At 37.7% G+C, this 13,917-nt stretch overlaps 1 protein-coding gene across 11 annotated transcripts in view; it reads left to right on the forward strand.

Annotated features, from left to right (window-relative positions):
* The window catches only part of EYA1 (EYA transcriptional coactivator and phosphatase 1), a 307,766-nt gene that overhangs the window by 93,059 nt on the left and 200,790 nt on the right, over positions 1-13,917 (forward strand). Inside the window, exon 1 of one of the 11 annotated variants that reach the window (XM_076005229.1) lies at positions 9,603-9,731. The exons of 9 other annotated variants lie outside the window; for them this stretch is intronic. The gene's annotated coding sequence lies outside the window, so the exon portion shown is untranslated. Of the gene's footprint in view, positions 1-9,602; positions 9,732-13,917 lie in introns of those variants that run through there. One more of the 11 variants, XM_076005231.1, reaches the window with a different exon arrangement.

The following is a 13,917-nucleotide window of genomic DNA, read 5'->3' on the forward strand; positions in this document are numbered from 1 at the left end:
GAGCTCTATGGGTTTATTGTACTACAATTAGAAAATGAATTATTAAGTGTCAGTATTCTTGACAACATGTAGGAAAAGCTTTAAGGGATTAAAATTAAAATGATATTATGATATGGGACAAATACATTTATATACTTAGATACTTTAAAATCCATCATGTCTAAGTTTAGTGGAACCTCATAACAGGGAGAGTGGAGAGACATTACCAAAGTTGGCATTGTAGACTGCTGTCTTTATTAGACTCCTGGTATATTTAATTCGTGCACTATTGAAGTGGGTTTTAGTATTGCCAGGAGAAAGCCTTGGATCAGGAGATTTTCTTAGGGTGTGAAAGGCCAAGACGACAGAGCCACTCCGTAGAACGGTGTAGATCCCCTTTACAGGGTAACACTACGTAAATTCTTTTTAATTATGGTTACATAAAGTTATGTATGTTTGAGATTTAAGCAGCATGGGAAATACTGTAGACACAGTTAGGAAAAACTAGAAAGTGTCTAAACAGTCTTCTGCTTTATCTTTGTAACTTTTTGCCCCCAGAATTCTTGAGTGATTGGATCATTTCCACATATATATTTTTGTCCCAAAGACAAACCTTTATTTTAGGGCTTACTTTTCAGCTTGTGTTTCAGTAGGTAATTTTAATAATTAAATGGAAGAAAATGAATATATTTTACCAATTATGGACGAGTCAATTTATTTATTCACTATAAAGCACTGTGATGCCACTTTATCACCATGTGTTAGCTACCAAATAATAAGCCATATGTACTCTGCCCTCAAGAAGCTCACAGTTCATTTTGGTAGCACAGTTAAACACCACCGAAATGACAAAACAATAAAAGCAGGTTAAAAGGATCGTATTGCAATATAAGAGATTCCCTGGGGCAGCTGTGATTATGAGTCAGATGAGTGTAATTATAATAAATGGAGTAAGTTCAGAGAAGAATCATTGTGGGTTGGAGAGATCTAAGAAGGCTTCCGAGAGCCTTGAATGACGGCTAGAATTGGATAAATGGAAAGCATAAATCTGGAGAAATTGACTTTGCTTGAAAGACCCATTTGCCACATTTTCAGAACTGTGAATTTTTTCATGAGTGTATAAAAGGAAGCTGCATGGACATGTGTAATATATGTATGTGTGTGTACATATATATAGGTAGTATTGAATATATATGTGTGTATGTATGTGTGCATATATATGTATGGGTGCACACAGTTTTTTTTTCTTACATAAATGGTTCTTGGTTTGGTCAAATGGCTATAAAAAAACTTGAATTGCCTGTATAAGTATATTTAGGCTTTTAGTTGAATATGCACTTTTTCTAAAAATTACATTCAGTTCTCCTCTTTTGTTTTGTTATTCAGATTCAGTAAAGACCTTTTGAATCACCAGTTGTTTTCTCTGTCCTATGGCCACTCAGTGCATTTATCCCTATCAACAACATCAATTCACATCTACCTGTATTCTTGAGTAGAAGCTGAATAATGTCACCATTTAAATGTATGACATTCCTGGTGAGGCACTTCAGCCATACTTTTGAAGGACCTTGTTTCCTTGGCAACCTTTTTCTTCTGCCTTCTATGCAACCTCTAATTTTTCTTTTTATGAGAAGTTCATGTTATTGCTCCTATCTTTCACCAAGAGAACCAATGAGTAGCTTTTCTGAGATGAATTAATGCCATAACTTATCTAATTATATAAAGTTTTTCCTTCTGTAACAATCTTTTTACCACCCAGGTAATGTGCAAAGAAATATCCTTTGAGAGACAGGCTTACAGAAAACTGAGACACTCTATTACCCACATACATTTCATTATTGCATTTATGAAGGAAACATTGGAGTACATATATGTGTGAAATTGTGTGCTATATGCTGAAGCATGTCATTTCTCAAGGTTTCAACTTGCAGCTAAAATAATACCTAGAAAATTATCAATCTCACTGAAGGTGAGCAATCAGCATGTAAATATTCAAATATACATTTGATGGCAACTCCATCCTTAAGATGATTAGGCAAAAAAAATCTTGGTATTATCTTTGATTGTACTTTTCCCTTCACACCCCACATTCAATCCATCAGCAAAGTAAGTGGGGTCTACCTACAAAACATATCAAGAATTGACCACTCTCAGTAACTCCACTGCTACCGTGTTTCCCCAAAAATAAGACAGGGTCTTATATTTATTTTTCCTCAAGAAGATACCCTAGGGCTTATTTTCAGAGAATGTATTATTTTTTTAAGTACAGTACAACAGTCTACATTTATTCAAATATAGTTAAGTTGTCTTCTTCTGGAATATCATCATAACTCCCCAAACCCTGAATTCTATCCGGAATTTCTTGCGACTCTATTTCCTTTAGAACCATTGGCCCCAATCTCTCATGTTGAGCAATAGAGCTCTCATGGGACAGATGAGAAGGGCTGCTCGTCTTCTTTACCGCTCTGCGATGAAATGCATGGGTTGTGCAGATACGCTGCATAGCCACGCCCATCACTAGGTCTTATTTTTGGGGTAGGGCTTATATTGCACAAATGCTTAGAAATCCTGCTAGGGCTTATTTTATGGGTAGGTTTTATTTTTGGGGAAACACGGTACCTTTCTGGTGCAAGCCGCCACCATTTTCCACCAGGGTTATTGAAATAGCCTCTTAACTTCCTGCTCCATGTGCTTTAGTCTGATCTCCACAGCCAGAAGTATTTCCACTAAAATGCAAGTCAGATCCTGTCACTCCTCTGCTCAGAACCTTTTGTGGCTTCTCACTCACTCAGAGTAACAGCCAGTGGCTTTTGAGACACTGCATGATCTGGCCGGTATGACCTCACCAGCTGCCTCCTCCTCTTCTCCCCTCTAACTCTGCTTCAGCCATGCTGGTCTCTTTGCTCTTCAGACCACCTGTATACTCCCACTCAGGACCTTTGCATTTGGTGTTCCTGCATCTAGAATGTTCTTTTTCCCTGACATTCCCCCATGGCTTGCTCCCTTCCCTGTTTTTGATCTTTGCTAACACAGTACTTTCTTGGTAAGACTTTGCTTGCCTGAGTCACCATTTAAATTGCAGTTCCCTAAGCTTCAGTGGGGAACTGTTATTTCTACTATACTGATTACCATCCAATGCACTAGGTATTTATCTTCCTTGTTTCTTTGTAATGTAAGCTCCAGGAGGGAAGAATTTATGTTTGTTTTATTCAAAATCATTCATATGACATTGGAGTGTATTCAGAAAATTAATTCCTAATACTGAAATATTCTAAGATAGTGTAAAAGAAATTAAAATGTCCTGAAATTTTCATATTTTTTTTTCAAATCTTTCTCCTCACTTTTTCGTATGTGCAATGATAGATTATTGTTTTTTAGAGAAGCAGTTGTCTATGAGAATGTTAAGCTCTAAGGCAAAATGTCTAAATATATACCTTTCATGCTTCAGAAGGCCTGGTAGTTGGGACTAAAGGAAGGCTTCATCTGTACAGGTGCCTTCATCTGTACAGTTTGGTATTTGACCACATGGCTGATTGAAACTGATAGCAGTTTGTGTCTCTTTAATGTTTGTTTCATTTGTTCCCTGAAACAGAGAAGGTAGGCACTTTCAGTTTCAAAAGCTTTATTACCATGTACCAGACAATATTCTAGAATGAACAATAATATAAGCTGAAAAACATCTAAAGCAACTTAAAAATGAAAATTTGGAATAGTACTGTGGTGGTTCTAGTTATCTAGTGGTGGTTCTAGTTATGTAGTTATCTAGAACCACCACAGTACTATGGCGTCTAGTTATCTTCTTTTAGTCTTTGTTCAGTCTGTCAGTCTGGTTGGTTCCACTTATTTGAATAAGTTACTCAGAGTCATCTGTTATGGGCCGAATTGTGTCCTGCCCAAATTCATATGTTGAAGTTCTCCACCCGCCACCCCAGGACCTCAGAATGCAACTGTATTTGAAGATAGGCCTTTTAAAGAGATGTTTAAGGTAAAATGAGGTCCTATGGGTGGGCCCTAATCCAATATAACTGTGTCTTCATAAGAAGAGAAGATTAGGCTACAAACATTCCCATGTACAGGGGAAAGACCATGTCAGGACACAACGAGAAGGCAGCCATCTAGACACCAAGGAGAGAGGCCTTAGAAGAAACCAAAGACACCTTGAGCTTGGACTTGTAGTTTCTGGAACTATGAGAAATACGTTTCTGCTGTTTAAGCCACTCAGTCTGTGGTATTTTGTTATGGCAGTGCTGGCTAACTAATACAACGCTCTATTGATGAAAGCCATATGAGGATGTATGGAGCCACTCTGGAAACATACTGCAGCTAGCCTTTTCGTTAGGCAGAGCGTAGGCAAACAGAGCTTTACTAGATTTCAAAATGTCACTGTTTGTTATTTTTATTATATTGTCATCCTTTACATCATTGTGTAGAACATTGTTCTAAGTCCTAGCATAATGAGTAAGTAAAAACAAAATGAAAACCTGGTTCTTAACCATGAAAGGCTTGTCATCTCTTTATGAAAACAAAACATGCATAGTCTATAAAAATTAAGTGTGGCAAAAGTTCAGAGAAGGAAGCAACTAAGAGAAATTCCAATGATACTTAAGCAAAATGTAGAAAATTTTGTGAAGCTGAGACTACTGGTGTGCAGAGACTGTGAGAATCTAGGATGTATGAGCAGATCAGGCTAGTTGAATGAGGGGGGGACAGATTGCCAAATTTAGACTTCATAAAGTAGTCATAGGGAGCCTCTGAAAGCTGTGATTAGGTAGATGATATATGCAAATAATACCTTCAGAAAAACAATGTGTAGAAGGGGTTTAAAGGGTGGGGAAGATTGTGTAGACCCTTTGGAGTCTGTTTCAGGAATACAGGCTAATGCTTCCCTGAGTTTCCTCTATAGAAGACTTTCCTCAAAACAAGGGACTCATGGTTAAATAAGTTTGGGAAACACTGGTGGACAGTGACTTCTTGGGCAAGCACAATGTAAATTAGTGTATTTTAAAGGCCTTATGCAGTTGCTCAATCACAGCACTGGTTTGATTATGTTTAACTTTGTGTTTCCTATACTTATCTAATCCTGGGACCCGCTTTTCTTTTTCTTCTTTTTTTATGGGGATGAAGGGAATCAGGGTGGATAGAGTAATGCCTCTAAATGTTTCACAGAGCTAGTCATCCACAGAATAGTGACATTAGGAATTATTAGCCCAGGCTTGTGGGTCTAGACTGGAGTGGTGGCAAAAGAAAATACTGTATTCAAGAGGTACTTCACAGGCAGAGTGAGTTGACGAATTACCTGCATGGGTCGTGTGAGAGAGATGTGCACTGAATGTAAAGTTTGGAGGAAGGGAGACAAGGAGATTACTCCCCCCTCCCTAACCAGAATGTAAACCTGGGAAACAAGAACTATATCTTATTTCCTTTCTTCTTTTCTTTACATTTAACAGAGGACTGAGAACATGGTCTATACTCAGCAAGTAGGTATTAATAGATTTCTTGGCTAGTATCTGAGTTAATCCTAGGGAGAGGACTAGTTAAGACGTTACATTCTAGGCTATCCATAACTATCAAAGCTAGACTCAAATTCCTCTTATGTCCTAGAAGATTTTTGTTGTCTACCTTGACCCTACAAAGGCTTTGTCTATTTAGTGAAAACCAAGCTCTCTTGTCCTATGTTCTTAGGCCCTGTAGGGTTTTCTTCTGCTTTCTATTTTGTTCCCGTTTATTTACAACTACTTGTTTTTGGTTGTCCCTTATCTTTTCCCATGTCACATTTTGGGTTTGCCATTAAAGTGATTTAGGTAGCTTTGACTCTGCACTCTACAAGGACTTCATTCTTACCCTCTGGCTTCTGCATTTCTGGCTGCTTCGGGAACCTTTACAGCTCTAGCCCCAGTTGGCTTCGGGGATAACAACCCCTTGGCCAGCATCCCGGATGGTCTGGCTCCAGCTTCCCATAAGGGAATCAATTATTTACCACGGGTTATTTCTAGACATGATTCAACTGGATGTTCTTAGCCCAAATTAGGGGTGATGACGCAGGGCGCTATTCTAAACATTATTGATTTGTGACTTTCAACTTATTCTTATCTACCCTCTTTTTTGTGATTTTAATATTGGTTCCCTAGTATTTATTTGCCTCATTTACTGTATGGTCCTATTGGATTCTCAGGATAGTCTTGGTACTCAAGTATAGTTAACAGGTTGCAAGTGCAGACCTCTGCCCCTGCCTCTGACTAGTTGTGTAGGATTCTGGCTAGTGTATTTAACCTATCTGAACATCAGTCTCCTGCAACTGTACATGTGGATAAAAATGATTATGTTTTCCTAATGATATCTCCCTTGTGGTTTTGCAAAAAGTCAAATGAGATAATACACATAAAGAATTTAGCAGAGTTGCTGGCACATGTGTTCAATAACGGCAAGCTATTATAGGGCCTTTCTTTCAGAGAAGATGAAACCTGCAAATTAAAGTTTTTACTGTACGGCTAATAAATTTTGACTAAAATATATTTATTTCTCTCCAACTTATACAGTGGCTCAGGACATACCAACAAAGCCTTGCTTCACGGGCATTTGTTATTTTTACTAGCACTAATTTATTTGCATTTTAAAGTAGATTTATGTATAGTTTTATTTCTAAGACCCCACTTTCATAACTAATTTCCATAGAGCACTTGATTGTATTCATAATGCCAAAGTTAAACTACAGTGTGGTTTTTGCTCCAATGATCAAAAAACTTAATTTGGCAAGGCTTAATAAAGCTGTATTTATAGTTTGCTTTTTATATCAATAAGAATAATATAATAGTAGTGCTATACATCCTCTCTATTTAAAATTGGGTAGGGAATCAGAAATGCTATCTGGAAATATACAAGTCCCTTTTCCATGAAATAGAATGATAGATAGATTCTTAGATTATCACCTCCACCTCTCTATTTAATAAATATATTTTTGAGGATCTAATATTTATTTAGAGCCTACTGTGAGTCAGGCTTTGTTTTTTTATCTTTAACATTTGAACAATTCATCATATTAGGTAAGTGATCTTTGAAAAAGATCTATAGCATACTGGAATTGATCATTTCTGTGCTGCTTTTTGGCTGCAAGATAATTAAACATTTCTCTTATTATCAAGGTGTCTGCCAATGTAGAATATTATTATAATTTGACCTAAATTATCTAAAATGCAAAGATTTTTATTTTAGAGGTGTTTTTAGCAAAGTTCTTTAAAAATATACTGTTTTTCCAAATCAACTTGTACACTTAAGTGATAAGACATTTTAAATCATTTATTAGAATGAAACTGTTTTGGATTATGTTTAGATGCAATTTATTGGATAAAATCTAACGGTCTGCCTAGTAAATCTATAAAATATTTTCTATATCTTCAAGGAAATAAGTATCCTCCCTTGTTCATTTGTTAATTTTAATGGGCTAATGCGTTTAAGAAAACAAAGGAAATGTTTGAAAAATGATGACTTTGACATTCAGGATAAATTATATATTCAAATGAATTTGGCAGAACAGAGCAGTCTGAGGCATGGCATTTAAACTATTTTGAACTGATTTCTCCTCCTATACAAGGTGACCAAATACTTCCATCAAGGGGGCTAATACCAATAACTCACTTTCAAGCTCCGCTTTCCTGGGCCTCCCTGTAGACAGGAGTGAGGGCCTCTGGGGTATTCAGGTTCAGTGAAGCCTAGTTGAATAATTGTAGAAAATAAACACCCCTAGGAAGTATGGAAGAGGTGAATGGTAATAAAATGTTATTAAACTTAGAGATTTCAGCTTTCTCCCTTGTTTCTTCTGGCATTTTTCAAAGGAAATGCCACAATGACTCTGAGGTTTTTTAAGTCACATGCTGAATTTGCAAATAGTATTAGAAAGGAAAGCCATTGTGAAATAGAAAAAGAAAAGAGCAGTTAGGACACTTTAATGAACACTTGAATGCACCTCAAATGAAAAACAGATGTTCTTTGTTAAATTTACCAGTGTTTCTCATTCAGATTGAGGTAACTAGACAAGCCAGCAGGGTAGAGTTGGCTACAGCAGGATCTTGTTCTAGGAAAGTTTGTATATTTCATGTTGTTCTGTACAGAGTATTTCCCCTAGTTTTTTCTGCATTTAGATAAAAGGGAGGCAGCTGAAAGTTTAAGCCTTGAAGATTGATCTTATTCACGTATTTTGCATTATGAATTTTTTATATGTAGTGGAAGTTGTGCACATTTTAAGTTCATGAGATTGTTTTAGTTGGGTAACAATTGCATAAATCTTATTCTGGCATTCATTAGATTTATACGAAATGTATCATTGCCACACAACAACATAGGTTGCCATTAAAGTTTTAAAGCAGCAACTGATGTTAAATACAAAATAACATATGATTAATATTCTCCTCCCCTAAAACAATATTTATTCATGCTTCCCCATAACCCCCCAAAACAAAATAACACCAAACAAAGATCTTTCTGGGCAATCCATTTCAGTCCACCAATTAGTGGACTGACTTTCTCCTGTATGCCAAAAATTCTCTTTCCCATCTCAGCTGATTCATGCAGGGAGATGTGGTCATGAGCCAGTGTAGACTCACCTTTATGGCCCTTTGCAGACTCACTCATAGGAAAATATAAATTATATTACTGCTTGATTTATGAGAATTTTTGAGATGCACTAGGTTCTCCCTTTATTGTTGTTTTCCAGCAATATTAGGTATAAAAGGAGACATAATCTTAGCCCACAATGAGGTAAGAAAAGTATGTGATTTATTCAGTAGCCTTCAATGATGGAAATACAGATAATTCAGACTATAATCAGTTGCTCTGAATGGACTTATCTCTTTAAGTGTTCCATGTCTCTTTATTTCTGTGTATATTTTGGTTTGATGCCTGGAACATTCATTCTGTCTTGTTGTTAATCTTTATCATTTAAAAAGAAAACCCATAAAGCAAAACTACAATCAGGTCATTAAACAGCAGGGGAGATAATATAATAAGGTAACCAAACAATGTAGGAAGGAAGGATCCACAAGCTGATGCAGCTAAGCAGGGCTTGCCTTGTGTAAACACCCATCTGAAGCAACGTTAAGGCCAACATCAATATCCCAAAAGACATGGGGAAAACACAAAAAATCACGTGCAGTGTTTTGAGAGAATAAAACTTGTAGTTCCAAGATCACTTCTAATTTTAGATCAGTCACACTGAAGAAGGAAAAGGCAAGAAAAAGTGCTTCAAAGAAGACCAGCTTAACACTCTGTTAGAAATCACCTATATCTCACAAGTTGGAATCATGATATTTACTATTGTACAGTCCATTTTAGGCAAATTTTAGGTCGTGGCTTCATGTTTCTCATTCTGAGTCTTCCTGTTTTTTTTTTCTCATCTTATTTTGGAATTGCCTCAGTAAATACATAAATTCTGTGTCTTAAGTAGAACACAATTTTTAGTGATACGTAAAAAGCTATTTTCTTAAAAAAAACTCTTTATTTTAGAACAAAACAACCAATAAATAAGAGTCTGACCACTGCAAGATTAAAGGAGGTTAGATTGGGGAATTTATATTTCTAATTTATGGAGAAAGTTATAAGTTATTAATCTTGGAGATTATAATTTTTTTAAAGTAAACCTATTTTGCAGACTTGGTTGTTTAAATATTAGGGAGAAGGTCTACAAAGGATAAGGAAACCAACCAAGTCATCAGCTGTACCCTCTCCAAGAGCAAGGCAAAGGACTGAGGACAGCCCTCCTGGTAGGCTAGGGACTGGTGGGGGGGAGGGGGAGCGGTCCCTATGGTCCCTGGGTTGGTGGTCACCTGTATACTTCATCCTCCCTGGTCCCCTAAGTCTTTCTCTTATCCAAACTCTAGTGATAATTCCTTAGCAAGAATCTCTGGCAGATAGATCTTGTACATCTAATACATCTTGTATATCTGATATCCTGCCATCTAGTTGTGGTTCCCTTTTGTTATTTAGCTTTTATAATTTGAGTATGCTTCACATATCAATGATAATTCTACTTTGTTTGTTAATATCTCCATGTGAGAATGGACCCAGATTGCAATAAAAAGTTCTCTTAGAAGTTATAAAATAGCATTATTAAGAGCTATGTTTTACATCCTGTGATTAGACAAGGAAATTACCCTCAACAATCAGTTTAGGCTATAGTAAAATATTTGATTAACTTATAAATGCATACTATTGTTATTCAACATTATAAAATATCAACCAGAACGGGTGATATCATATTTCACTCCTTAGTTTTGCTGCCCTAACATTCAAACATCCTAGCAAAATAAATAAGAAATTGTATCATATCAAATTCAGCCTCCTGAGGTCTAATGGCTTTAATCAAGACCTTTCTACCTTTTCTGTCCTCCCAGACCTATGCACATCCAGCTGGGGCTGAGTTTGTCTCCCAATTTCCTTTTTGGATTCTTTCTCCATCGTTGGCAGTGCCTCCTCTTGGTGCTGGCCTATATCCCCGATTCCCTGCAGTATTGCCTTTCTTTCAGCCTGTCCCTCTAGTGCACTTGTTCAGGGGTGGAATACTGAGGTATGACTGGCTTGAGTCCAGTGATACCACTCATACCACAGCAAACACACACATTCTCCTACATTTGCGCATGCGTGCGCGCGCACACACACACACACACACACACTAAGGATTTAAGAGAGAACTCACTTTTTTTTTTTTTTTTGAGGAGAAGGAAAGAGGAGTTTATTAATTTGCTACTAAATGAGGGGGTTGGCAGACTTCTGTCTCAAAGTACCAGTATCCTCCCCTGAGCAGAAATGTAGAGCTTTTAAAGGTTCTGATTAGTCCCATAGTCCCATATTTGGATAAGACAATCTCATGACCCTATGCCCAGACAATTTTCTTGAACCATCTTCTGTGTCACAAAGAATAAAGGACAGTCTCATGCCCCTCCTGACCACTGGCCTGAGGCAGGGATGTAGGTTTTAGTTCTCAAAAAGGGTGAGGGGGTTTTGAAGATACAGAAAACATTTTTACCCTTTTCCAGGCCATTCTGTTACATATTCCCCACTGTCAATTTTACCCATACATATCTATGGGAGGAGGGGACACATAGTCATTGAGCTACTTCCTTCTGAAGTGGGGTGATGTTTTAGATGGATGGTACATATGATCAGGTGCAAAAGGACATAAACAATAACTATAGCCATGAGAACTGACAAGGTGAAATGGACTGTCGCCTTGCACACAATGTCTGATACAGGGTTGCGTTACAAAAGAAATATGAGACCTCTGAGTGTAGAGCTGCTAGTTGTACCCTGTAGGTCTTCAGTCCCCAACTCCAGGCCGAGGACTGGTACCCCATCTGTGCCCTGTTAGGAACCAAGCAGAAAAGCACTATCCCCTGTCCCCTATCTGTGGAAATATTGCCTTCCATGAAACTGTCCCTGGTGCCAAAAAGGTTGGGGACCACTGCTATAGGTGATCCAAGAGACCGGCTTCTGAAAATTCAGAAATCATGGACAGAAATACTTGTACTAAATGAGGTTTAAGATAACACACCCAACCAGCATCAAGACAGATCAACAGAAGAGGCGATAGCCCCCAGGAAATCCTCACTGAGGAATTGTCCCTCTACCCTATAGACAGAACCAAAAACAATTAGGGAAAATATCAACATTTTCATTTTTTTTTTCCTTTTTCTCAAACAGATACTTTAGATTGCCTAAGGCTGGTGATCCACCTCCAGCCTGGGAGCTACACCTCTTTACTTTGGTATTATGGACCGAAGGTTTCACATCTGACAATTTTAATGACGTGTGAGTTGTTAGAGGCGCTTTGTAGGGTCCCTACTACAGTAGGGTCCTACTTCTCTGCTACCAACTGGGGCAGGTAGCTGAATGAGACAAACTCATGCACAGTGGTTAGCAGCTGACCCACCCATTTGACATATTGTTTTACTCTCTTTTCTTTTACTTATGGTTATATTATCATACGTACCCTGGGGTGCTAGGGGAAGAATCTCTCATAAACTTTTTAATTTTTTTAAGACAGGGTCTTGCTCTGTCACCTGGGCTAGAGTGTAGTGGTGTCATCGTTGCTCACTGCAACCTCAAATTCCTGGGCTAAAGTGATCCTCCTGCTGTAGCCTCCCAAGTAGCTGGGACTACAGTTATGTGATACCATGCCTGGCATTTTTTTTTCTATCTTTTGTCTTGCTCTTGCTCAAGCTGGTCTCAAACTCCTGACCTCAAGCTATCCTCCCACTGCAGCCTCCCAGTGTGCTAGGATTACAGGGACGAGCCACGATACCTGGCCTATGTAAAGCCATTAAGGTTGCAGTGAGCTATGATGATGCCACTGCACTCTAGTCCAGGCAACAGAGCAAGACTCTGACTCTAAAGGAAAAAAAAAAAAAAAAAAAAAGATACCTTTATATGATCCAAGAGTATCCAACTCTGGAAAGGAATCAGATGCTTATTGATATTTAAGCTCCTGAGGTGAGGGAAATTTTCCCCTTATTAGTTATACACAGAAGATACTTTTCCCATTGTGTATTGTGTAGGGATGTTTAAATCACATTTCAGAAGATGTAATAATTAAAACTCATATGGAAGTTTCACAGGCTTTATGAAAACATGGGGAAACATCTTTTTTAGATTTATAAAAATCATTAGCATACTTTATTTTCACAAATTATATTTTACTGTTTCAAAAGTTTATTGTTTGCTTTCTCAACCTCTCCCTCTTTAAGAAGCCAGCTTTTAAAGTAAGCATTTTCCCAGAAACAATGCAGTAAATGAGTCAGGAAGTTCTTTTTTTCTTTCTGGAGTCCTTCTGGATTTTCTTGAAGACTTTCTTGGTGACTGTTCCTACTAGAAGCCCTGATGTCACTGCTCGCAGTCGAGAGAGTAGGAAGGCACGTGTAACCTGGAAACCATCCATCAAGCCAGGATGAGGACAGACACCCGGAAAGTCACAAAAGGCTTCTCGGGTTATACAAATTAAAATGAAAAACCTTACCAGGCAGAAAGTTCAAGGGGAACTAGCATCGATCCAGGAGAGCAGAGAAAAAAGATGTCTAGAGTGCAAACATACTTCTCCAGCTGGGCGGATAGGGTGACGTCAGCCAGCTCTGCCATCTTACCGAGATCAATGTTCCAAGTCAAAATAGCTCTGCCTCTAATACCTTTTATTTGAATGGGCTTCACATTTTATCATGGTTGAGTCTTAGATTTGGGGGAACTTGTATCTTGGTAGAAATAATACCATATATAATGTATGTTCACAGATGTAAAACTCCAAGATTCTTCTTAAGTAAAGCATTTTAGGACATTGCAAGCTCAATATTAGAATTTTAATTTTAGAACTAACAGTCGTGCCTATTTTCTTACACACTTTATAGATCCTCATTACCTTCTAAATCATTGAATTTTGACTCGTGAGGACCTAAGTATGCCATAGGAGTGACTATGTTAACTAGAGATCGAGGATCTGACTATAGCGGTTGTAGGAAATTCGATTGGTTATGTGATGCCTCAAGAAATGTTTTCTTGACAACATTCTACTATTGAAAGATCCTTGGGCCTGGAATAGGTGGTGTTGCAGCTTAGGAAGCACCCGTACATAGCAGGTGGTAGACGTCTTTTAGGTAATGTCATCAAACTTTTTGTTTTATATTTGAAAGCAGAAGGAAGATTGCAACAATTATAAAGAGGGGATTTTTGCTAGCCATTTTTCTAAACATTTGAAGCCATTGCTTAACATGAACCCAAAGTTACAAAAGAAATAGAAGCATTAGTTGAAGATAGGGGAGCAAAGTAAAAGCAATTCACTAGCCAGAGAGTGATACTAACTTGCTTTCCAAGACCAGTATCTACTCAGTTGTTTTTAGGTCTTGCTTATACATTTTCTGGGAAAACTTTTATACTATAGGGGTATTTGTGAATTTTTTTCATTTG

The sequence above is a fragment of the Microcebus murinus genome, chromosome 7 (genome assembly GCF_040939455.1).
Source record: "Microcebus murinus isolate Inina chromosome 7, M.murinus_Inina_mat1.0, whole genome shotgun sequence".
In the NCBI taxonomy this organism is placed as follows: Eukaryota; Metazoa; Chordata; class Mammalia; order Primates; family Cheirogaleidae; genus Microcebus; species Microcebus murinus.